The sequence below is a fragment of the Odocoileus virginianus genome, chromosome 23, assembly GCF_023699985.2.
Source record: "Odocoileus virginianus isolate 20LAN1187 ecotype Illinois chromosome 23, Ovbor_1.2, whole genome shotgun sequence".
Lineage (NCBI taxonomy): Eukaryota > Metazoa > Chordata > Mammalia > Artiodactyla > Cervidae > Odocoileus > Odocoileus virginianus.
In genome coordinates, this window is record NC_069696.1 from 51,752,970 (window position 1) to 51,778,822 (window position 25,853).

The 25,853-nt window shown below is 40.8% G+C and overlaps 1 long non-coding RNA gene across 7 annotated transcripts in view; it reads right to left on the reverse strand.

Moving 5' to 3' along the window:
- Window positions 1-20,574: 20,574 nt before the first annotated feature.
- The window catches only part of LOC110134553 (uncharacterized), a 102,454-nt gene continuing 97,175 nt past the window's right edge, over window positions 20,575-25,853 (reverse strand). For 6 of the 7 annotated variants that reach the window (XR_011483069.1, XR_011483064.1, XR_011483066.1 and 3 more), the window contains 2 exons: window positions 24,835-24,998; window positions 20,575-24,738 (listed from right to left, as the gene is read on the reverse strand). This is a non-coding gene — a long non-coding RNA (uncharacterized lncRNA). The remainder of the gene's footprint in view (window positions 24,739-24,834; window positions 24,999-25,853) is intronic. The other variant, XR_011483068.1, reaches the window with a different exon arrangement.

A 25,853-nucleotide genomic window follows, 5' to 3' on the forward strand; every position in this document is an offset into this window, starting at 1 on the left:
CTTTAAAAATGGTCCACATCAAAACATATTAAAAAACAAACACACAAAACCAAACCAAACCAAAAGACAAACAAACCCGAAATGGAGGTGAATAAGAGTTTAAAATTGGCACATCTCTTTTATGTTGGCAGTTTCCAGTGTGGTAGGGAGAGCTGACAGATGTGTTTTGTGTTCAACACAAAATCATTACTTTCATTTATTTTCTTCAATGCATTGTTCTGTTGTGTTTAATTATTTTAACTGTGGTTATTCTAATACGCTCAACTACTTAGATTTATAGGGGTAACCTGGTAACTAATCTAGCACTGGGCATAGTTTTGTGTCAGCTTCTATTGGTTAGGTAAGAGATACAGTACTTTGATTCATTTAGGCTAAGAACTGATATAAGATATGTGAAAGGGAATTGTAAAATTAATTTGAACCCATGACTCTGAAATTTATACAACTATAACCCAACCCCCTCATTATAGTCTGAAGTCTCTCATCAGTTTTGGAAACTTTTATGCCTTGAATGACTGTTTATACCCCATTCTTTCTCTTCTCTTCTGGTACTTCAATTACATGTATGTCAGATCTTTCACTGTGTTTCATATGACATATAGATATTTTTCTGTATTTTCCATTCTTCTTTCTCTGTACTTCTATCCAGACATTTTCAAATTATCTATCTTCCAGTTCCCTAATCTTGTCATAAGTTGTTTCTATCCTGTAATCAAACTTATCTACTGAGTTTTCATATTTTTTATTCTAGAATTTCCTTTTATTTCTATTTGTCTAGTACCAGTGTTATGCTGGAATTCCCCATCTTTTCATTGAGTTTTTACAATATATTTTAAGCTAATAATTTCTTTCTCTTGTCTTTTGTTCATTTACTCTTACATTCTGGGATGCCTGGCAATTTTTGATTGAAAGTAGACACGCTGTGTGAAAAATTATAGAGATAATTTAAGTCACTAAATACATTATCTTCCTCTAGAGCTACACTGTCTAATAGCACACATGGCCTTCTAAACTTAAATTCATTCAAATTAAAATTAATAAAATTACATTTTGCTTTAGTCATTCTAGTCTCATTTCAGGTGCTCAGTAACCACATGTGGCTAGTGGCTACTTCATTAGAAGCGTGCATGCTAAGTTGCTTCAGTCGTGTCTGACTCTGCGACCCGATGGACTATAATCCACCAGGCTCCTCTGTCCATGGGATCATCCAGGCAAGAATACTGCAGTGGGTTGCCACGCCCTCCTCCAGGGGATCTTCGTCACCCAGGGAATAAATCCGCATCTCCTGTGTCTCCTGCATTGCATGCAGATTCTTTCCTGCTGAGCCACTGGGGAAACCCCATTAGAAGCACAGATACAGAATGTTTGCATCATCGTGGAAGATTGTCTTGGACAGCTTTGCTCCAGAGGATTTATTATTGCTTCTGGAAAACTGTTACTCCAGGCTGTGATTGAAGTGAGCAGAAGCTGAGCTTTACTCTTTGGGAAATCTGGTCTATCTCTGGTTGCTCTTGTTATTAGGATGAAGCCCTTGAGGGTCTCCAAATGAAATCCTGAGTTATTCACCAGCTCCCTCTCCTCTATTTTTTTCTCTGTAGTTCCATTAGATTGTCCACAGGTCAGGTCAGCTTCTTAATTCCTTGACTGTCATGTTCTTCTTGTTTCCCAGCCTCCACTCAGTACAACTTAAGAATAGGCAAATGCCTTAAATGGGCGGAGGTGGGGAGAAAAACTAGCATCAAATATTGAACTTCCATCCATGCACTTCCCTTCTCTCTGCATCTTGGCTTTTCACATACTGTCAGTCTTAGTATATTGCAAATATCTTCAAACAGACTTTTTTAATCCAGCTTTTCTCGTCATTTCAGCAGGAGGTTGGTTTGATACAAGCTCAATCATCATAGCCAGAAGCAGACTCTTTCTATTCTCTCTCGAACTCCCTGCTGTCAGGCTTTCGTCCTCCCATTGAAATATTGAAATATTAAAACATTGAAATATTCCTGTCCAGGTCACTAGTGACCTCTTTTTTTTTTTTTTTAATCAAACTCAATGGTCAAAGTTTAATTCTCATTTCCTATGGACTCACAGCAGCATTTGAACTCTGAGGATATATATTAAACTTTCTACTTGGCTTGTCCAATTAAAAATTTAATAGGCACCTCAAATTTAATGTGTCTAGTTATAAACTCTTGATCTCCCCATTCTGATTCTCCCTCAGTAAATGACAACTTTATGCAGAACTCTAATTGCACCAGCAAAATACTTCGCAGTCACCTCTAACTCCTCTCCAGGGACTTCCATTTCACCTAGAAGACCATCTGATGTCTGCGCCGCGGCCTGTGGCCAGAACAATCTGTGCTCTCTCTACTTCCCGGCTTCATCTCCTGCCACCTCCTCCTGCCTCACTTACTCCAGCTTCTGCTGGTCTCCTTGCTGCTCCTTGAACACTCAGGGAAGTTTCTCTTATTGGGACCTTACACCTGATGTTCCCTCAGTTTGGACATTTGTCTCCCAGGTATGTACAAGGTCTTGGTTGAAACATCATTCCTCACAAAGTCTTTACCTGATTGCTCCCTACGCTAGTACATTTTCCACACTCTCTATCCCTTCACCTTGTATGGCTTTTCTTCTTTGCTCTGATCACTATGCAAAAAAATTATATATTTATTTTTTGTGTGTTTTGTCTTCTTTGCTAGAATGGAAAGTCTATCCCAACAGGAAAGTTATCTGTTTTGTTACTGCCTTATTCTCAGTGCCTGCCACACAACTGCAGAAATATTGCATCCCTGTTTCACAGGTTAGGAATGGGAGAAACCCATAGGTGAGCAACTGACCCAGCACACACAGCTAGTGAATGGGAGAGCCAGGACGGAGCCTGGCAGCCTGACTCCAGAGTCTGCGCTCTTACCAGCTACACTGTACTCTCTCTGATGGAGTTGGTTTTTGTTAACAACCTGGGCCCTGTGGCTCCCCAAAACTTTTACTTTCAGGAGTTGTCTAAACCTAACACACACACACACAAACACACACAGTAGTGTCATCTGGCGTGTTCCAAATCCTCCCAGAATCTTGATTGTTTTCTAAAAGATGAGGATTGATTGACAAGAAAGAATTCTTATCCTTAGTGGGATATTGGGCTTATTTCTAATCACCACTATTTCCAGTATCAGACCAAAGTAAGAAAAAGACCCAAGAGGAAAGGAGGAGGAAGAAAAGGAAGAGGGAGGAAAGAAGGAGACAGGGAGGGAGGGAGAGGGAAGGGAGAGTGACCAGGCAGCCTCAAGCAGGTTCACATTTTACTTCTTTTCACATCATACCAAACTCATACCACCGCTTAACCCCATAATTGATGAATGTTCTTTTTATTGATTCTGATTCAATTCGAGGAGAGGGAGGAGGAGGAAAGGAAGTAATAAAATCTTCCTAGAAGCCAACACATTCATGCCCTTGTAATAGATGCCACTGGTAGAATAGAGAAAAGAAAGTCAAAGAGGATGAGAGCCTGGCTGGAGAACACCAGGGCCATGTGATGAGAGAATTTTGTTAGAAAGGATCCAAGAACAAGCAGAGGACGGAAGGCTCCAGGTAGGCTAATCAAACCTGTCTGCCAGTGTGTAAGCTATGAACGGGGATGGCAAAAGCCCAGCCACCAATGAATAAAGAGTTTAATAGAGGTTAACAATCTATTCTGCTTATGTGTTTAAGATTGATAAGCTCTTACAGAAACGATGCAAATTCTAGTTTGACAGCAACAAAGACACCTGATTTGTATTTACATGTGCTTTTATTTCTAAATGTTTGCTCTGAAAAGGTTCAAGGAATTTTGAGGCCACTTGTTCTATAAATGGACAATTATCTAAATGTTAGGTAATTTATTTACATATGAAGCTAAACTCTGCTTCACTATGACTTTTCTTACTAATCCCATTTTTGCTTTGCTGAGCTGCACTGGCAAACTGTTAACTTCCCAAATATCAGTTCTTTAGGTATTTAAAGACAGTTTTCATAGTCCCCTATGGATCTCCTTTGTTATGTTATCTATATTCTTCTTTGGTTTAACTATCACTCTAGATAAAATCCAAGTCCATATACCAATCATTACCTGCTAGATATTTGGATCAGGTCCTCATCTTGTTTAGATCTCAACTTCAACATGTATAAACCTGAATAGAATCACTCTGTACCCCCTAGACAAACTCCTCCCCCAACCTTCCCATCTGCCATGGAGTCATCTTTGCCTCTATTGTTTCTCTACCCACGTTCCCAAATGAAATCAATCACCATGTCTTTGTGAACATTTTCCTATTTGTTCCTTTCCTCCTATTTCCTGCCTTGGCTGGAATCCACGCCATAATTATCTCTCCCTTGGACTTCTAATTGGGCTTCTCACCTCCAGCTGCCCTTTCTTCCAATCCATCTAGCATGGTCCAGTTACGTTAGCGTTTCTACTCAGCATCTCCCATGCCTTCTCATGGTCATCAAAGAAAACTCAAATCCCTTCACCCAAGATGTAAGTAATCTACACAGTGGTCTGACTATGGGGTTTGTCTTAATCAGATCTCTATAACAACAAGAGAAAACACAACAATAATAATAGTTAAATCTATTCACTGTTTTGGAGTCCCTTAAATGTCTTGTATAGCTCATGCCTTCTAAAACTATGACGTCCAACATGGTAGCTCAACTGGTAAAGAATCTGCCTACAGTGCAGGACTCCTGGGTTCGATTCCTGGGTTGGGAAGATCCCCTTGAGGAGGGCATGGCAACCCACTCCAGTATTCTTGCCTGGAGATCCCCATGGACAAAGGAGCCTGGTGGACTACAGTCCACGGGGTTGCAAAGAATTGGACACAATTGAGTGACTAAGCAAATGTATGATAGCCACCATCCATATGTGGCTTTTAAGCACTTAAATGAGGCTAGTCTGAATTAAGATTTGTGTTAAGTGTAAAATATATACTGGATTTTGAACAACTCACATGCAAAAGAGTATATTTGGATATGAGTTTATATCATTAATTTTGTATTGACACAATTTTTATATAATAGGGTTAAATGAAATACATTTTAAAATTTATTTTCATCTGTACCTTTACATTTTTATAGTGTAGATCTTGAGAAATTTAAAATTAAATGTCTGGCTTGAGTTTGTGGCTCACAATATGTTTCTATTGAATAATTTTGTTTTAGCATGACAAATATGTATGCTCAAAGACCAAAAAAAGGAAAAAAACCAATATAGAAATAAAAGAATGAGATTTGGGGAAGGATTTATGTATTTTTTAATGGTCTTTTACCATTTTAATTTTTATAATATGATGTATGATTAATTAAGTTTAGAAATTATCATATTCCTCCCTTTCTACATGAAGACTTCCTCAGGAATCTCATCCTTAAATAATTTCTCCCTCTTTGGATTTTTCACGTATATGGTCTGAAACCTGCTATACATAGGACCATCTAGTTTGCACTTTAAAAAATACCAGATGCTCAAGCCAAGTGAATCAATATATCTGGGTGTAGAGTCTGTTATTAATATTTCATAAAAGCCACATTAAGAACCACAGACCTGTAACAACAGCTCATACTAGATGTTCTCTCTTTAGTACAATAAGTACAATACATGGTCTACTTGTTTGTTTGTTTATCTCCTTCACTAAACTTAAGGTATGCTATGCATCTTTGCATCCTCTATGCTTTAGTTTTGTGCACCATAAATCTTTAATAAGTGTTATTAAATAACTGCTGGAAAGTTAAAAAGGATTTCCATAAATGAAATCATTGTAGATAAATTGAATGAGTTCTATGTGTCAATTACTGAATTAGACACTTAATACCTCATTTATTCCTCACTGTGATCCTATGATGTGGATGCTATTATTAGCCCCATTTTACTAATGAGAAAATGGGTGCTCAGGAAATAGAAGAAAGCAGCTGGGATATCCCACTAATGAGTGACAGAGTCAGGATTTGAACACTGATAGAATGATTACAAAGCACCAACCATTCATCACTATTATCCTGAAAAAACAGCAGATATTTTTGCTCTCTGTACTGGGTGTTACCATCACACAGCCTGATCAGAGGATAGAAGAGTGATAGAACAAGACAGGAAAGTTTGGAATCGACATGTTGTTTCGTTGCTAAGTCGTGTTTGAGTCTTTGCGACCCCATAGAATGTAGCCCTCCAGGCTCCTTGGTCCATGGAATTCTCCAGGCAAGAATACTTATGTGGGTTGCCATTCCCTTCTCCAGGGGATCTTGCCCAGGGATTGAACCTGAGTTCCCTGCATCGCCCGCAGATTCTTTACAGCTGAGCTTACAGGCATTGTGTAAGGTGCTGTGCATGATGAGTGCCTGATGCCTACTAGACACCATGGGTGTTGAGACCCTCATTGAGTTCACGAATGTCTGAGTCATAAGACACAGTTCTCTGCTGAAAGGTACTCTGCTGAGGAAAACAGTTAAGGAAATGGACACCTACGCACAATCCGATTTGTGCTAAGAAAGAGAAATCCAGGAGGGAGGGTGACCTGAGAACACAAGAAGCCACCTAATTGAAGACTCTCTTGGAGGGAAAAGGCCACAGCCTCAAATCTCTTGCCCAGGAAGTGATGGATTAAGAAATGCTTTGGATCCTTTTTGCTTAAATCTTCCAGGATCCAGGAGTGTATCTCTACCTATTTGTAATTAGCGCTGCCAGTAGGACGCCTGTGTTACATCACGGACTGTGATGCCTTCCACACAGGAGCTCAAGGGAGCCGGAGCATTGCTCTCAGTTTCACCCCTCCTTCCCTGTGTGCATTTAGTGGTTGCAAATTCCTACCTAATGTCCCTCCTAAATAGCTTTCTGGTTTGTCTGCTGAGATGTCCAGCCTCACTGCTATCACAGTAGTTTGATTTGCATAGTACTGGGTGACTGCGTTGGCCTCCAAATGGGTCTCCTTTCTCCATCTTATACTTTCCTTTCATCCCTGCAATCACAGAGATCTTCCTGAGGAGCAAAGCTGAGCGCAATGTTCCTGTCTCGAAATCTTGAGTGGTTCTCCATCACATACAGAGATAAAATCCAGCTTCTTATTGACACACCCTTCAGGTTTCCGCTTGAATTGCCTCTTTTCAAGCTGCCCCTCTTCAAGCCTGTGTTTGAGGACGTACTGAATTGGAATTGCTTGCATATCTTGAATCTTGTCCTGGCGGGTGATGTTTCCAAGCTTAACAGAGGCATCTCCTTTCATTACAAGTTCTGCATTTCCCCCCTCCACCTTCTCCTCTTCCCTGCATTTCCTCCTACTTCTTCAAATCTGGGCTAGATGTTAGTTCCTTGACAAGCCTTCCCTGCTTGCCAGGTTGGGTAGGGGATAGTTAAATTGTCCAGAATAGCAGTTATTCTACTACATCATGATTATTTTCCCAATTAAGTCTGAGGATCTTGTGCTAAAGAGGACTTGGCATCTTTTCAGTGTCTATTTCTAATGTCTAGTCCAGCTCCTGTCACTTAGTAGAAACTCAGTGTGTATATATTTATATATTGGGGTTGCCTAGAAAGGCAATCAGCCCCAAACACATACCTCTCCTCGAGTGAGCATGAGAACCTGATTAGAGAGTCTACCTAAGAAAACTACCTGAGTTAGCAGTTGGATGAAAGTTGTAAACAGAGGTCTGTGGGTGTCCCAGTGGATGAGTGACAGCTATGTATTATTTATATAATCAGTACTAACAGAATAGATTAGAGAAAATGAGCTTGGAATCAAAAAGCCCTTCTCTGGCCAGTCTAGTCAATGTAAAACTGTCCAAACCATCCCTAACTGACCACCTGGAAATACCTAGTCTTTCAAAGGATGAATTGGCTGCCAAAACTGAATTTTCCATCATCAGTGAGGGTTTTTTTTTTTAAATCCTCTGTTCCAATGACAAGAATATAAAAGTACACAATTCTCTGTACAAATGACAAGAAGATAAAAGTCTGAATGTGACATGAAGTTCATATCTTTTTCTGCATTACATTTTAATTAGAAAGAATGCTAAGTTAATTATGCAAATTTTTGTGTAAGAACTGCTACTATTATCAGTAAAACTACAACACTGAAATAAAATTATAGAATAGGAAATATCACACTTTTGTTTCTAAAGAATTTGCATTAAGCACAGAAAGAGCAAATAATGAGGAATGAAAGAAGTCTTTGTTATTCCGTAGTTTCTATGATCTGCCAAAATGTCAAATAATCCATTTAATCAATCAGAAAATTAAAAAATGTGACAAGCCTCAAGGTAGTTTGAGATTACAGCTGTGCAAAGTACTTCAACTGCAGCATGAATCTATGTCACAATAGCAATTACTTAATGGCTTGTTTTTCTATAACTTTGTTGATGCAAAAATACAATTTAGGTTTCAAATTAATTGTGGCTTCTCTCCTATTTGAATCTTGTGTACTTGATTGGAGGCTGTATACACATATTCGTTCAACTTGTGCTCTAATGAACCTCACTTTTTTAGGGAATCCTCATCTATTAGAAACAAACCCTCACTATGTTTTAGCCCCAAATTTAATTATAACTTTCAAATCTTTCTTACAGTGTGATACAACCAAGCTTTGGAAGGGATATGAGAGTTTTGAAAAGAAACATGAAATACTCTGATAACCCAGGAAGGGGAAGTCACTCATTCAATTATTCAACAAATGTTGAGTTCCTTCTTATAAAATAGACCCTCTGGTAAGTGCTTGAGGTAAACAGGAGCAAGACCAGAAACAGTTCTTTCTTTCACAGAGCCTAAGTAATATTTCTAAAAGGTCTTGTAGGTCTTCATAGAACCGTTCAACTTCAGCTTCTTCAGCGTAACTGGTTGGGGCATAGACTTGGATTACCATGATATTGAATGGTCTGCCTTGGAAATGAACAGAGATCATTGTGTCGTTTCTGAGATTGCATCCAAGTACTGCATTTCGGACTCTTTTGTTGACTATGATGGCTACTCCATTTTTTCTAAGGGATTCCTGCCCACAGTAGTAGATATAATGGTCATCTGAGTTAAATTCACCCATTCCAGTCCATCTTAGTTTGCTCATTCCTAGAATGTCGATGTTCACTCTTGTCATCTCCTATTTGACCACTTCCAATTTGCCTTGATTCACGGACCCAACATTCCAGGTTCCTATGCAATATTGCTCTTTACAGCATCAGACCTTGCTTCTATCACCAGTCCCATCCACAACTGGGTGCTGTTTTTGCTTTGTCTCCATCTTTTCATTGTTTCTGGAGTTATTTCTCCACTGATCTCTAGTAGCATATTGGGCACCTACCGACCTGGGAGTTCATCTTTCAGTATCCTATCATTTTGCCTTTTCATACTGTTCATGGGGTTCTCAAGGCAAGAATTCTGAAGTGGTTTGCCATTCCCTTCTCCAGTGGACCACATTCTGTCAGACCTCTCCACCATGACCTGTCCATCTTGGGTGGCCCCACATGGCATGGCTTAGTTTCATTGAGTTAGACAAGGCTGTGGTCCATGTGATCAGATTGGCTAGTTTTCTGTGATTGTGGTTTCAGTCTGTCTGCCCTCTGATGCCCCTGTCAATGCCTACCATCTAACTTGTGTTTCTCTTACCTTGTCAAGGCTATGGTTTTTCCAGTAGTCATGTATGGATGTGAGAGTTGGTCTACAAAGAAAGCTGAGCACCAAAGAATTGATGCTTTTGAACTGTGGTGGTGTTGGAGTGGTGTTGGAGAAGACTCTTGAGAATCCCTTGGACTGCGAGGAGATCCAACTAGTCCATCCTAAAGGAAATTAGTCCTGGGTGTTCCTTGGAAGGACTGACATTGAAGCTGAAACTCCAATACTTTGGCCACCTGATGTGAAGAGCTGACTCATTTGAAAAGACCCTGATGTTGGGAAAAATTGAAGGCAGGAGGAGAAGGGGATGACAGAGGATGAGATGGTTGGATGGCATCACTGACTCAATGGACATGAGTTTGGGTAAACTCCGGGAGTTGGCGATGGACAGGGAGGCCTGGTGTGCTGCAGTTCATGGGGTCACAAAGAGTCAGACACGACTGAGTGACTGAACTGAACTGACTGAAGTTATATTTGGGAATAGAAACACTAATTAAGTATACATAGAATAGTTAATTACAAACTGAATCAAAATTCCTAAAGAAAGACCCTCACTACTATGGAGATAGGTACAGATGAACCACATCTAGCCTGCGAAGCTGAGAGGTAGCATATGGCAGGAGGAGAGTGTGAAGGTTGAGTAGACGTCCCTTCCAGAAAGACGAGGGGGAGCGGTTAACTGGAGAGCCTTCCAGACAGAGGGGGACTTGAGTGTAAAGAGGCGGGAACAACAGACACGTTTAAAGGACTGACGGTCATGAAGGAGAGTGGATTGCATGGAGCAGTGGGGACAAGGCGGTAGACAGGGACCAGATCCTGTAGTTTCTTGAAAGGCATGGTGATGACTTTGGTCTTTTTTCTAACAGCTTTGGAAAACACTAAAACAATTTTAAGAAGGAGATGAAGTTGATGTGTCAGTTTTGAATTTGGAGAGCTATGTCTGGCTGTGCTATGAGACTGGAGACCCCAAGAGGGTACAGAACAGATCAGAAATGACAAGCTGCAGTCTCTTGTGGGTTCTTCTGCCATTTGATCTTGAATCATGGCAGTGGAATCAGAGAAAAGTGGATGGATTGAATAGATACATAAAAGATTTAATTTGGAATTAGAAATGGGTTGGGGGGAGCGATAAATTAGGAGCTTGGGATTAGCAGATACAAACACTGTAAGTCAAACCTATTCTTTTTCTAGTTTGCATGTGAGAGTTGGACCATAAAGAAAGCTTAAGTGCTGAAGAATTGATGCTTTTAAACTGTGGTGCTGAAGAAGACTTGAGAGTCCCTTGGTCTGGCAGGAGATCAAACTAGTCAATCCTAAAAGAAATCACCCCTGAATATACTTTGGAGAACTGGTGCTGAGGCTGAACCTCTAATACTTTGGCCCCTGATGTGAAGAGTTGACTCATTGGAAAAGATCCTGATTTCGGGAAACATTGAGGGCAGGAGGAGAAGGGGGAGGCAGAGGATGAGATAGTTAGAAACATCAATGACTCAATGGACATGAGTTTGAGCAAACTCCGGAGATAGTAAAGGATAGAGAAGGCTGGCCTGCTGCAGTCCATGGGGTTGCCAAGGCTTAGACACGACTTACAGACTCAACAACAACTATATAGCACAGGAAACTATATAGCACAGGAATATTACAAGATATCCAATGTCTTGGAATAAGCTATAATGGAAAAGAATATGAAAAAGACAATATACTGAAATATACATATATGTGTATATGTATATTCAGTTTATATATATATGTCACTGAATCACTTTCCTGTATACCAAAAACTAACACAACATTGCAAATCGACTATATTTCAATTTAAGAAAAGAAAATGGGGTAAGAACTATACCAAGAATTATGCCTGGATTTCTACTTAGACAGTAGATATAATTCACACAAAGAGGGACCTGTAGAGGAGGCCCAGGTTTATGGTAGAAGATATCTAATTTGTTTTAAACGTGTTGCAAATGATATACCTTTGAAACATCCTAGTGAAGATGTCTAGATAGGTAGGTCAGGAGATAACTAGAAGGTAGTTATTTATATGGATTTGGAGCTCAGAAAAGAGACAGACAACAAAGTTATGAAGTCACAGACCTAAGGAGGCTTACCCAGGGAGAGAACAGGAAAGGAGGAAGAGACCCAGGCCCAAATTTTGAGTAACTTCATATTAAATATTAAAAAGCCAACAAAAGAAACGGAGCCATAGCCAGAGAGATTAAAAGGAAAACAGGAAATTTTTGTGTCATAGATGTCAACAGAGAAGAATATATATATGTTTAAAAGGCTCAGATCAACAGGTTAGATCGCTATGAAGAAGTCAGTAAAATAAGAACTAAAATAGCCACTTAGATTCAGCTACATGGAGGTTATTGGTTACTTTAAGAAGAGTTGTTTATGGATATGAGCCATGGATTATAAGCAAATTGTAGTGAACTAGTGAACTGAAAGTAAGTAGGAGTTGGGAAAAAAGAGATGGTGATTATAATCATAATAATATTGGCTTATGCTTGTCAGAGGCCTGGTGCGCTGCCGTCTACGGGGTCGCAAAGAGTCGGACACGACTTGGCAACTGAATGACAACAAATGTTCCCGGCGCTACTTTCAAATTCAATTTTTTTCTCTTCTGGCTGTGCTTCCACAGCATGTGGGATCTTTCGTTCCCCAACCACAGACTGAATCTGAGCCGCCTGCACTGGAAGCTTGGGGTCTTAACCTCTGGACCACCAGGGAAGTCCTACAGGCACTATTTTAGTTCGTAACTTACAACAATCCTATAGGAAGCACCCTGTGGTTTTCATCATTCCTCCACAGAGAGGTTAAGTAACTTGTCCAAGGTCACACACGATGACAATTCTCTGAAAACTTTTGTACATGAAAGAGATTTATTGAGGAAAGTAGCTGGAGAGATTGACTTTAAAAACAGCTTAGAGGGAAGCCCCTGGTTTGTTTCTGCTTTGGCAGGAAAACATATTTTTATCCTGCCAAAGAAATGGAGATGTGGCTCCCACTTTATACCCTCCAGGAGAATGAAGGTGCATGTCCCAAACATGGATCATAGATCCTGAGCGCTGCTTAGCTAGCCAAAGAGGAGCAGAGTGGAAAATGCTTTGTATAAACAGTTATCATCGTTAGACTAAGAATTCCTTTTATATCTGTGGACAGTAGAAGAAATGACTGGACATTTTTAAAAAATGAATTTTTATTGGAGCATGGTCGCTTTACAACGTTGTATTAGTTTCTAGCACACAGCAAAGTGAGTCCGGTATACGTATGCATACGTCTCCCCTTTTTGGGTCTCCTTCGCATTTAGGTCAGCACGGAGCATTGAGAGCAGTTCCATGAGCTCTACAGTAGGTTCTCATTAGGGGCCTATTTTATACTAGTGTCAATAGATGGTGTGGAAATCAGAGAGTGGGAGAGTTTTTTAGGGTTTTCAGGAAGTTGTGGCTTCCACCTCTGAAACCAGGGTTAAATGTCAAGTCTCTAAGATGATTTTTCTTATTGCCAAAGGGAGCCTTCCATATGCCCACTGAACCCCAGGCATCCCTTTTCATAACCCTTATTCTACCCTGACCACTGGTTCTGTTTATATCTTCCACCACTGCCACTAATCCCCACTGTGGATTGCGCCTGCCTTGCTCTTGGTATCACCTCATCCCCTGACACAGGGCTTGGCACATGAACCAGTGAATGAAATTAACATCACCGAGTTAAATTTCAAGTGAAATTAAATTTTTTGCCATTTTGTGTCAATTTCCAACTTGATAAACCTCTAGATGCTACATCTCCAAAGTCCTACATTTCACTGAAGCATTTCTGTTTACGTATCACTTGAGCCTCAAAACCACCTGAAGTAAGGATAGAAATTATCCCAGATTACAGATGAGGAACTTGGGTCAAGAGAACAAGTGACCTTCACATGCTCATACATCTAGCCAGAGGCAGACTTGAGCCCTCTGACTGTAAGTCTACTGTCATGTTCACTAGCCATCATCAGACAGTGCACTCTTCAAATTCAGAAAGCTTCTCACGGGTTGCAAAAGGATGGCTGAGTAGTTCTAAAACATCTACTTCACTACTCACCTTTATTCTTGATGTCACCTGCCCTAATAGAATTAAGATTTGGACCTGCTTCCCTGGTAGCACAGTTGATAAGGAATTCACCTGCAATGCAGGAGCCCCTGGTTCAATTCCTGGGTCAGGAAGATCCCCTGGAGAAGCAAAAAGCTACCCATTCCAGTATTCTGGCCTGGAGAATTCCATGGACAGAGGAGCCTTGCAGGCTACCGCCCATGGGGTTGCAAAGAGTAGGACATGACTGAAAGACTTTCACGTTCACTTTCGTTAACGGTACTGTTGACACAGAGAAGTGGGGGAAGGTCTGGAAAGCCGACCCAGTGACTTCCCTCAGGGATAACAGGATGCTCACTGCTCAGGTACTCAGAGACATTTTGCCCCCATAAGGCCACTTCTGCCTTTTCTAGCGTTATTCTGACCTTTAGCCGGAATTATGGGAAAGTGCTGGCAAGCAGCTGGGGTGGCAGCGGGTATGGAGTGACTGAGGGTCACAACTCCTCTTTCCTGGACAGGTTCACTCATTAGAAGAAATGAGAAAGGGTGTATGGGTGTGTGTGTGCGCGCACGCGTAGGGAGGGTGGGGCTGGCCCACTCCCGTCTCAAACCTCCAAGGAGAGGTAGGAATAAGGGAGCCTGCGTGCTGCTCAGTCACGTCCGACTCTTTGCGACCCTATGGACTGCAGCCCCAGGCTCCTCTGTCCATGGGATTCTCCAGGCAAGAAGACTGGAGTGGGTTGCCATGCCCTCCTCCAGGGGATCTTCCCACCCCAGGGATCGAACCCAGGTCTCTCCCGCATTGTAGGCAGATTCTTTTCGGTCTGAACCACCAGGGAAGCCCTAGTATCACCATATACAAGACACAGGGGGCTGGGGTGGAGCTGAGACACAATCTCTCAACAGCTGGCACACCTGGTGTGAGTAGTGTCTGGAGTTTGAGGATGGACACTAGGGATGTAATGAGAACTTGTGAAAAGCAGCTGGCGAATCACTCTCTCTCAGCCCCTCAGTTTCTAAATTTGAAAAGGAAAAAAAATAAGGACAATAACTTCCTGGTGAGATGCTCAGAGGATTAATCAAAATGATGTATGTAAATGACACGGCCTGGAGCAGGCTGCTGGTGGATTATTGTTTTTTTACTTTCTGAGCATCTTGGAGGGGAAAGACAGTGTGGAAATGGAGTGAGAGGGAATGAGGCTTTGAATATCTGAAGAAAAGATTATTTTCTAGACTTGAGAAGGCATAGCTGTTGATAGACATTGGGGGGGGGTCCCTTGGTTTTAAAGATTTTGTTTTGGTAAAACTGAGGGAAATATTTATTGAAATTATTTCCTACAATCTAAATAAGATGAGGGGCTTCCCTGAGAGTTCAGTTGGTAAAGAATCCACCTGCAATGTGGGAAATATGGGTTTGATCCCTGGGTTGGGAAGATCCCCTGGAGAAGGGAAAGGCTACCCACTCCAGTATCCTGGCCTGGAGGATTTCATGGAGTATACAGTCCATGGGGCTGCAGAGAGTCAGACACATGGGGCCATAACCAAGAAATAGATATTTAAAGTAAAAATGAAATTTTAAAAATCATGAGTTTCATTTGCACAGAGTCTGCTTTCTTTCGGGGTGGGGGGGGGGGGTCTCACAGCTTTCTGCCCTTGAATTGAAGATAAATTTGTGCTCCTGAAACAAATGAATATGCCCACAGTACCCATAGCCTACATGGCTATGGTGAACAACATTCTGGGTCCCTTTGGAGATTTCCTATCAATTTGAGCTATTTGTTTATTTTACCTAGACACCTAGGTAAATTTCTTGAGAAATATTAATCCCTATCAGTAAATAGTAGTGGATTCTCCATAGAAAGTTTGAAATTTCAGACTTCCTGCATTTAGAGGTGACACCTGGGTTAAGACACATATTCATACACTAGTGCTTTTTATCAGGACACAGTGTCCTATGTAAGCCATCAATTGATTCATCTCTCAAGATCTTTCTGGAAGTGAACAGAATTCTGTTAATTATTCCTGTTTTTCACTCATGTTAAGTAGTGTTTGATCTTCACCTCTGGCATTTTTTGTAACAGTTCAATCCATGAGTAAGATAAGAACACCTTATCTGACAAGAGATCTTATAAAGGCATATACACGTAAGAAAAAAATACAGGACCAATTCTGAGAATTTTAAAGGAAAGGCAAAATAAAATTCCAAGTTTTTTGCTAGTGTACATTTCTTTAGAGAGAAATGGAAGATTATGTGTTTTTATACGTGAGATATTGTCTTATAGGTTTTATCAAAGTATGAGCTGGTTTGAATAGTCATTCCCAAAGTATCCAAATGACAATTTTGTGGTAGCTCAGAGAAGCACAAAGGACCAGTTATCTAATTGTTTTACTTATATTCAAAGAAATGCAACAAATGCTACTCATTTCTTGGTAGTTTTGTAATTGTATGAAATTCAGAAAAAAAAAAATGTGAAGGGGCCAGATTGTGCAAGACAGAGTGAGATAAAAGACTTCAGAACAAGTTAACACAGCCAGTAGAACAGGTAGTTCAACCTAACAGTTATATCCTATTTGCCATAAATACCACCAATCTCTTAAGACATCAAAAGACACTCCTGTGGACATTTTGACATTAATTTTAATGAGGAACAGGGAGACACTGATAGTTCAGAAGTGGCACGGTGTACTCTCATTCCTGTGAGCTGACTCACTGTTTCCGCATTTTTTCAGGTGATGACCTGAGTCCCTCAGACCTGGCCTTTCTTCCAACTAACAGGGTGGTCTTGGAACTTTACTGCCTGCCTCACCTAATAGAGGAACTGGAAAATATAATTTCTGACTTCTTTCCATCTCTAAAGTAATTTCTTTTATTTTTGATCTAGAATCAAAGTCCAAAACATAAATTTAAAGTGGCACAGTTGACATTCTCAGGTGGAATCAATCAAATGAACCGAGAGAGCAAGGGGATCTAGTGAACATGGTAGGAATCAGTGTGATGCTAAACAAAAAAGGCAAACAAAAATTTTCTTACATTTTTCCTTTTCTTGGAGTGTGGGTTGGTACAACATGCCTGGAAAGCAATTTGGGAAGATAAATAAAGAGACATAAAAACACCCACTAACCTGTGACTCAGTAATTCCACAACTCAGAATTTTTCCTAAGGAAGAATTTGGATTAAATTTGATGGATAAAGATGCACATCATGCTATTACTTATAAGAAGGGAAACTGGAAAAGTAAAGGTTTTTGTCTTATGAGAAGACAATGCTTAAAGCATGGTTAATTCAAATGATGAGAAATCCAAAGATTCTTTGCTGTTAGGATATATACTGTTAGTATCTTGACACATAGAGGCCAGGAAGCACCTGATGAATATTACTTCCCAACAAATATTTGAGCATCTATTATGAACAGACATGATTCTAGACTCTGAAGATAAACCAGTAAATAAAACAGACAGATACATCCCCTGGATTCCTGGAGCTGATGTTCTGTGAGGAAAGGCAATCAATCAATCATTTTTTAAAAAAATCAGGTAAATATGTAGTATATTAGATAATGAAGAGTGTTATGCGTGGAGAAAAATGAATCAAGGTAAGGTGCTGGGAGGGCCTCCCACATGGCTTGGTGGGTAATGAGTCTGCCTGAAACGCAGGAAACACAGGAAGCAAGGGTTCAGTCTTCAGGTTGGGAAGATCCCCTTGGAGGAGGGCATGGCAGCCCACTCCAGCATTCTTGGCTGGAGAATCCCATGGACAGGGGAACCTGGTGGGCTACTCCATAGGGTCACAAAGAGTCGGACACGACTGAAGCGATTGAGCACCCACAGCATGCAAGGTGCTGGGAGTATGAAAGAGGAGGAGAATGATTCTTATTTTATTGAGGTAGAGTTCATTTATAATGTTGTTTTAGTTTCAGTTGTATAGCCAAGTAGTTATTATTTTATAGAGAATAGTCACATGACAGACCTCACTGTAAGAAGGAGACTTTGGAGGGGAGACTCGAGGCAATGAGAGAGTGAGACCTGTAGATTTTCAGGAAGAGTATTCTGGGTGGGAGTCGGGGGACGGCAATTTCAAAGGCTCTGCAGTAGAAGTGTAACTAGTATATTCAGGGAATAAGACCAAATTCACAAGCCTGGACTAGTTGAATGAGGGGGCAGGAGATGAAGTCAGAAAGAGGGGACAAATGCCCGGTGAGGCGCTGTGGGTTACTAGAAGCACCTCAAACTTAATTCAGCGAGCAATTAAGTCATCAGTATTTATTTAGCCATCTTTGTGTAACCTGATTTTGGATGACCAGTTAGTTGCTTATATCCTCCCAGTTAAAACATACTTCTAGAATATTTTTACATCTTTTGGCTAGAAAGTTTATTTCGTCATGCCTCATTAAACATATGAAAGAGAAAAGAGTAATGGAATGAAAGAATGAAACTCCAGGGCTGCTAGTATTATTACCTAAAATCAATATATTCTACATTCATCTTGATAAGGACTAAAGGTGAAAATAAGTGTGATGAGGTCTGGCATTAGCAGATTGTCACATGTTGAGGGGTCTGTTTCACGGAAGGTAGTGGAGAGAGGAGACATCCAATGGTGTCTGAATGATTTCTTCAAACCCCATCCCACTCCACCCTCTGCCCCCCAGTGCTTCAAATCCAAGGACAGTCTGTAAGTACAGGGTCTGGGCCAACTCTTTCTGGAGTAGCTGTCTTTGGAAGCTCTGGTTCCAAGGATGGTTTAGGGATGGGAGACCTGAAGCTCAGGACCCAGAGGGTTGTGTTATTTGGTGCTCACTGAGTTTCTGGGCTCTGTGCTCCTGTGTGGACCTCATTCTGATCTGGAGCTGATGACGAACCCTCAGCCATGCCTGACATCAGACTGAGTCACTTAAAGGCCATAAAGGTAGGCAGATGAGAGTACAGGCCATTATAAGCCCACTCTTACTCAAGCAAAGACAACTCAGAGTACTTGCCTACTTGGCAAGGTCCAAATTGTGACTAAAACGATTAGGTTTTGCTATTTCAACATAACTTCGGAGTTCCTGGGACCATCCAAAGAATGACAGAAAAATTCTGCACTCCTTATTTCACCAAATAGGAAGCTTCATGGTTCCACAGCTTCATTTTGGGACTTGAACGTTTCGGACAATGTGTAGCTTTTCTTAAGCTGCCCAAACCCAGATCTCACAGATATTATCCTCCATTGATTAACATAATATTGGTGAAAATTCTGATGAAGTGAAACTTCTGATAAGGATGTGGGAAGGAAACAAAGTGAGGAGGATTGTTATGCCCCATAGTCACACTCTCATCCTTTGCTGAAACACAATTTTGCTCGTTCACTTATTGAGTGAAATCACTTTTTATTGCACTTTTTGTTCCACTGGCCCACAAATTTATAGGCATTTACATAGGAATATACCATGGGATTTGTTGCTAATAAATCACTCTGAAAGGCTGGTGTCTGGTGCCAAATTCGGTATCCAGAGTGGTTGGGGGATGTTGAGCCCTTCTTGAAGGCAACCACTTTTGCACAAGTTGCCTCATGGTTATAGCAGGTATTGGAGTTTAAAGACAACCATACAAAAATAAAAGAGGGGAAAGGTTGGGCAAACACATGGCTATCCTTAAAATCTCAAGCATGCTGGCAGCATAGACTTGTCCTGTCCCACATGGGTAAGAGCTAATTGCAGTCCACTGAGATTCAGCAGTAATTAATTAATCTAAGTAAGTGTGTCCATTAAGATCTACTACCTGTATCTAATGGCACTTGTGAAGACATTTAGAAGTAAATATGTGTTCCAGGGTTGAATACTTCATACAAGATTTTCAAGAACTACTTTATCTGAGCTTTTCATAAATTCCTTGATAAATTAATTTTTTTCATTTATTTTTATTAGTTGGAGGCTAATTACTTCACAACAATAAATTAATTTTTAAGTTCCTGATTCTTGCCCATGGAAATTTGGTTGATGTCCTAAATCCTGACATAGGTCTTATCCCTGATCCTAGGGAATTTTCCTTGCTCTGAATCCCCAGAGTGATTTTGTGTATGTCGTTTGTTACATTTTATCTTAAGTGTTCTAGATGGCCTTCTTAACCATACAATTGACTTCTTATGGGGATATGGCCTTTTACTTCTTTATTTCCTTCCCCCATCATTTTCTTCCTTCCTTCCTTCCTTTCCCACTAAGTAATCCACTAATATCCTGATGGTTCGGATGGTAAAGAATCAGCCTGCAATGCAGGAGACCCGGGTTCAATTCCTGGGTCAGGAAGATCCCTGGACAAGGGAATAGCAACCCACTCCAGCATTCTTGCCTGAAGAATACCATGGACAGAGGAGCCTGGCAGGCTACAGACCATGGGGTCACAAAGAGTTAGACACGACTGAGCAACCAGCACTTAATATCTGAATACTCACTAAGGATTAAGGATATTAGTAGGATCTGGATATATAGGGGTGAGAATGAGGTTTAAAGGACAAATTCAATTATAATAAAAGAACTCTGGATACAAATATGGTGTCACAGATTTTTCACTATACTCTATTTTTTATAGCAATACACTTAGACTGTAACTTTTTAATGTTTCAGCATTTGTGTATTTGTGAAGTCCTTTTCCTTATCCACAATTATCTTAAAGACTTCAGTGATAAAGTCAGTTGTAATTTCTATATGTTTAAAAATTAAACTGCATCAAAGTTACAACTAAATTGACCAGTCTCCCCAAAGACATTGGTATGCAAATATTGGGAGGGTAGCATTTTCTTGGTAGCAGGAGTGGGTAGTTTCTAAGGAAAGGTACTATTTATCTTTCTGGAGCAGTCCAGACATTTCAGAGTCACAGGCTACAATCTCATTGTGCAGAGGAAATGGAGAGACAAAAGATAACAAAAATAAGCTTTATTGGAATTCTCATTGAAAAAAATAACAGAAAACCAGTAAAAATAAGTAGACGTCAATAGTCAGTATTAAAACAGTCAAGCAAAAATAAATATACAGAAAACAGTAGAAGTGAAATAGGTCAATCATTTGTAAAGTAGTTCAAGGGGAAAAGGCATTGATCCAACCAAGGGATTTCAGTCACATATGGGAAGGAGGCAACTAAACATTCTTTTTTAAAAAAGTTGTTTGCTTGTATTTTATTAGGCATTCTATTTTTTCACTCTCAAAGGGGCTAGTTTTCCACTGAAGGAAGTGGGGAGAAATGGGAACAGAAGAGGGAAGAGAGAGGACAGGGGAAAAAGCAATATTCATGAACCTTTTTTTAACATGCTAAATGCTTCGTTAGGTTTGCCTAACACTCACTTAATCCTCACAATATCCTCCCAAGATGTATTTCTTCTCCTCATTTTAAAGATAAAGAGGCCCACAGAGCTTAAACAACTTGCCCCAGGTCCCCAAAATGATGTGGCAGAGAGATTAGAACCCAGTTCTCCAAAGTCCCCCATTTCCTCTGACACCCGGACTTTCTCAACTACACTACACTCATAAAGCTGAAACAACTCTCGGTGGCTCCATGGATCTGGGAAGGTGTAGATCGAGTCCACTCAATGTCCACCTTTTTTGGAGCTTGGGAGTAGAACAATCTGGACCACATTTCCAAGAGGGCAAGTCTGATTGGACTGTTTCTTCTTTGTTTCAGAAGAGAGGTCACAAGAGGAGGGAGGAGGCTTAGGAACACTAAATGCAGCCTCAGGATGGGTGGGCCACCAATAGTTTCTAGAGAAGTTTCATTAAGAGACAATGGAGAAAAATGTATGATAAACAGAAAGGTGCAAACCCAAATGAGCATGTAAATCAATGATTACAGAGATGAATCAACTCTTGTAACCTAGATTCCTTAGCTCTCAAAATTCCAGGATAAAGAAGCTCAAAAAAAACACCATAAATGTGGCAAAGTTATACGCCAAATCATGTCTCCAGCATGTTCACAGCTCCATAGGCTAAAGTTTTCTATACTGATGGCCCCTTCTTAGTTGATGATTTTTCACAATGTATTTCATGGCTTCCATCCCTACATGAGACTTTATTACTATCACATAGGAATAAAAAGCCATAAAGCACTAGAGTGAATTTATCTTGGTCGGATGCAAAACTTATTTTCTTCACATGACTTCACAACCATTGCAAAGCTAACCGATCATTTCATGCTACATTAAGGAACATTTTAAACTACACATAAGTGACAGGAAGCACACTTAAACGGTGACATCACAAATTAACAAGATTTTATCCTTCAACAACATGCTTAGCTACAAGGACCAGGAAACAAGACCAGAATACACTCAGCAACACTCAACCACTGAATGCACCAAAAACAAAGGACATTGGGGACAATTTCTGGAGAAAAGCTCACCACTTGGACATTGGACTTGGAAACACATGAGGAAAGACAGAAGACAGACAAATCACTGATACAAACTGAAACCAGGGTGGGTCATTTCAAGCCTCTGGCCTCAGCGTTTCCCCTAGGAAGCATTCTTTCATGCTCACTGCCAGCTTTTAGGCTTTTCAGGTTGGAGCAGGTGGGGAAGGGGACCTTAACACCTGCTTGCAGTAAGTCAGCATTAAGCCTTGTACACCTAAATAACAAAAAAGAAAGAAAGAAAGAAGGAAAAAACCTACCGCATGCTAAGCAACCACAAGTGCTAACTGCTCATCTACACACCTTCATGAAGACTGACACTACCCACCTCCCCCTTCCACAGAAGCATATATCTAACTATGCCAGAAAAGTACTGTGCGCTAATCCCATGTGATAAGTAACTCTGTCCAGAGCCTGAGAACATTCTTTATGTTGCATTAAAGTGACCTTCCTCTTGGCATTATTAATACACTTAAAAGTGGTCACACTGAAACCCAATTTTCTGGAACCACTGAAAACTCAATGCCTTTAGTTCCCATGGGTTTTCTGGTCTTTAAAAAATAAACCTGGATTGCCTGTTTACCAGTTCCTGAAACAGCATCCCAGTCTATTAAGCCCTGCCCTCTGCTTTGTGGAAAATATTGTATTATTCAAATTCAAATAAAAGGAACAAGCACTTGAGTTTCTCATTAGGAGCAAGAGCTAGGCAAACTCCACCGAAAGGTTAGGAGAATGAAATCTTGCTTTATGTGACTCACAGGAAGGAGACTGGAAATAGTTAAGTGAAAGGAAGTGCAGACATAAATTCAATTATCATGCATGAAACATGCAAATGATTTAAGCACTGCATCTGAAACTCTAGTTTATATTCATTAATCTCAGGTTGCACTTTTGAAGGAGAAAGACATGCTAATTGGGTCCAGATTAATGCACTCCCAAACCTCTCCAATTTGTTTTTAGGTGAGGGTTAAATGAGATGGATTAAAATAAACACAGCTGCTCCTCACCCCCCACTCCACCTCGACCTCCACCCTCAGCTGCCTCACCTCCCCAGTCTCACTCCAAACCCAGCTGCCTGACCTCCACACTCCTCTTCAGGAATTCAAAAACCCACACATTTTCCTTCTGAAGAGTCATTGGAAGAATACCCTTGTCTCTTGGCCTTTTCCATACTACCCCTTTTCCCATAAGCCACTCAATTCCAGAAAGAGAATCAATCACATATTTAGCCCTGTGGGTGCCTAACCAAAGCAGCAAGCATGTGCCCAGATGGGCAAGCAGCCTTGCGTGTCCATGGACAGCGGTTCTTTCTACACGTTCGGGCCTTAGTCCTTGGACCAGGGAGCGCTGAAAGGAGGCTTCAGAAGCCTCCTGGCACCTGCATGTTTGAGGCCAGAGTTGCAGCAGGCTGGCCTGGGTGACCCCGCGACTCACTATTTCTGCGGGGAACTAGGGAAACGAGAGCACGCTTGGGCTTTGGGGCTGCTAGTCCTCCGCTCTGACTCCCGTGGCCAGCAGACGCTGGCCTAAAGCAGGAGACACTGGAAGGTTCTTTCAAAAAGATCCCAAATTTTCCCTCTCCCTCCTCCCCAGCAAGATTATCCTTTGAAGCAGAACGTTATTTACTTCAGATATAAGTTTGGGACATCAAGAAATAACATGTTTTAGGGAGAATGTTATCTTGTGAATAATGGGAGTTTTGAAAATAGTGAAAAAAAATTTTTTTGGACCTGATCTTTAGAAAAACAGAACAAAGGACAAAGAACTATGGGCTGCTGCTGGGAACAGACACAAGCGCAAAGGTGGACGGAAGGGTTCCTCCCTGAAAGAGCAGCCCATCAAGGAGTTAAACCAGGCACCAAAAAAAAAAAAAAGAGAGAGAGACCTTCAAACTAATTTCACACTGAAAGTGATGTTTAATTTGAATCAAGCTCTTCCCAAAGGGAAAAGGTTAGTCTCACCACTGGGCTCATAGCCTCCTCCCCGCTTCTCCTTCTGTATGAATTGGAAATTCAGATTGACCATTCATCATGATGTGACACGTTCTTTTTCTCTCGGTCCAAAGATCAAATAAAAGCCTCGGACCACATCTGAGAGGCCGTTGGCCGGCCAGCCCTCCCCACCTACGTGCACGACAGAGAAGACGGGCACAAGGGCACACACACAGACGGACTCACACACAGACATGCACGCACACAGACACACGCGGCCGTCAGCACTGCGGCTCGGCAGCCCCAGTGGGCTGCTGCATGTTTGCAAATGTAAAATTAGTCACAGAAAATAACAACAAGGACGAGACTGATAGCAATCTGTCAACAGCCTGACAAATGCTCTGAGCGCTCTTGAGTTGGGAAGGACACTTAGGATAGTCATCGCTCCTAAAAGAAAAAAGGATTATACGCTACCCAAACCCTAAGTACAAGCTAAAGATATTCACCTCATGAAACCATTCCTCAACTAGCCCCTTGGCACTTGCTGGAATTATTCTCAGCATGAGCTCCACTTTCTCATTTTCTGCTGACTCCATGTGGGTAATTCCTTCCTCATGATTAAAAGTAAGCTTGGCAGATCCTTCAAAGCGTGGTTTGAGGTGTGGTGGGGCTCCGAGTGCCTCCTTTGTCTAAGGCAGGTTGCTAATAATGCATCAGCGCATGGACAAGCAGGCCAGGGGAATATTCAGGCACCTAAAATAATTTTTAAAGGTAAACTTTAGAGCTATCTTTATATAAACATGTTTTTATAATAAAACATGCAGCTGACAGATGAAATGAACTGTTTACCTTAGAAAAGAATAGGTAGGCTTTTCTCTTCCCGGTAATCACTCCGGCCTTTCTGAATGTCATCCTGAAGCGATCCTGCCTCCTTCGACTTATCCAACATCTGAGGCTGCGAGATAACCCTGGTAGCACTGGCCTCCTTCTCTGGCCCCTTCATTATTAGCCTCCTGGTGGGTGAGATAGAATACAGTGAATGTAATAATCGTACTTCACACAACAGGCTCGCTCTCTCTTTTAAATGGAAAATCCCCTTATTACAAATCAAGGGGTGTTCTTTTTCTTCTACCTTTAAGTAGGACTGCCACATTCATTGCTTTTTACAAAAACGCAGCTGCTTTTTAAGCTACAGATAAATAGAATCTGCTAGGCGGTAATTCGACGCAGTCTGAATGCATTATTTTCTAAGACGCTTTGGTGAGGGGCTTTTTATTATAAACTGGAATGAACAAGGAAAGTCCTTTTCTCTTCTAATTATGAATGTGTTTTGTTCCCTACTATTAACCTACAATGTCAGATTGATCTGCTTCCTTTTCTGCCGCCAGTTTGATAAATCAACTTTTCGTTTTCTGGAAAATTAGAGGGCTGATGATTAAGTCTTCATGGACTCCAATGATAAAAATAGCACAAGAGAGAAATGAATGCAAATGCTGTGACCATAAATAAAGACAATGAAGTGGCCCTCTCATGTCCAAGGTAACGAGTCCTGTTTGGGCACTGAGAGTTAAGATGAAAGGGATTTACTTGTCAATTTCATTTTCATTAACTTAACTTTAGTAAAATTAAGGCTTTCTAGGCATTTTCATAAAGTTGACCTTATATTTATTCACGTAAAAAGAGAGAGGGTAGAACAAAGATTGAATAAAACAGTTCCACTTTTATACAGAGCACCCAGACCTCTGGTATTTGTTGTGTCCTTGCTCATAAAGTATAATAGTGAGTAATTTTACCAGTTAGTTCTTCCTTCACTTCTGGAAGCAATGCAAAGAGGAATTAAAACAGAAAAGGAAACACTGTGATAAAGG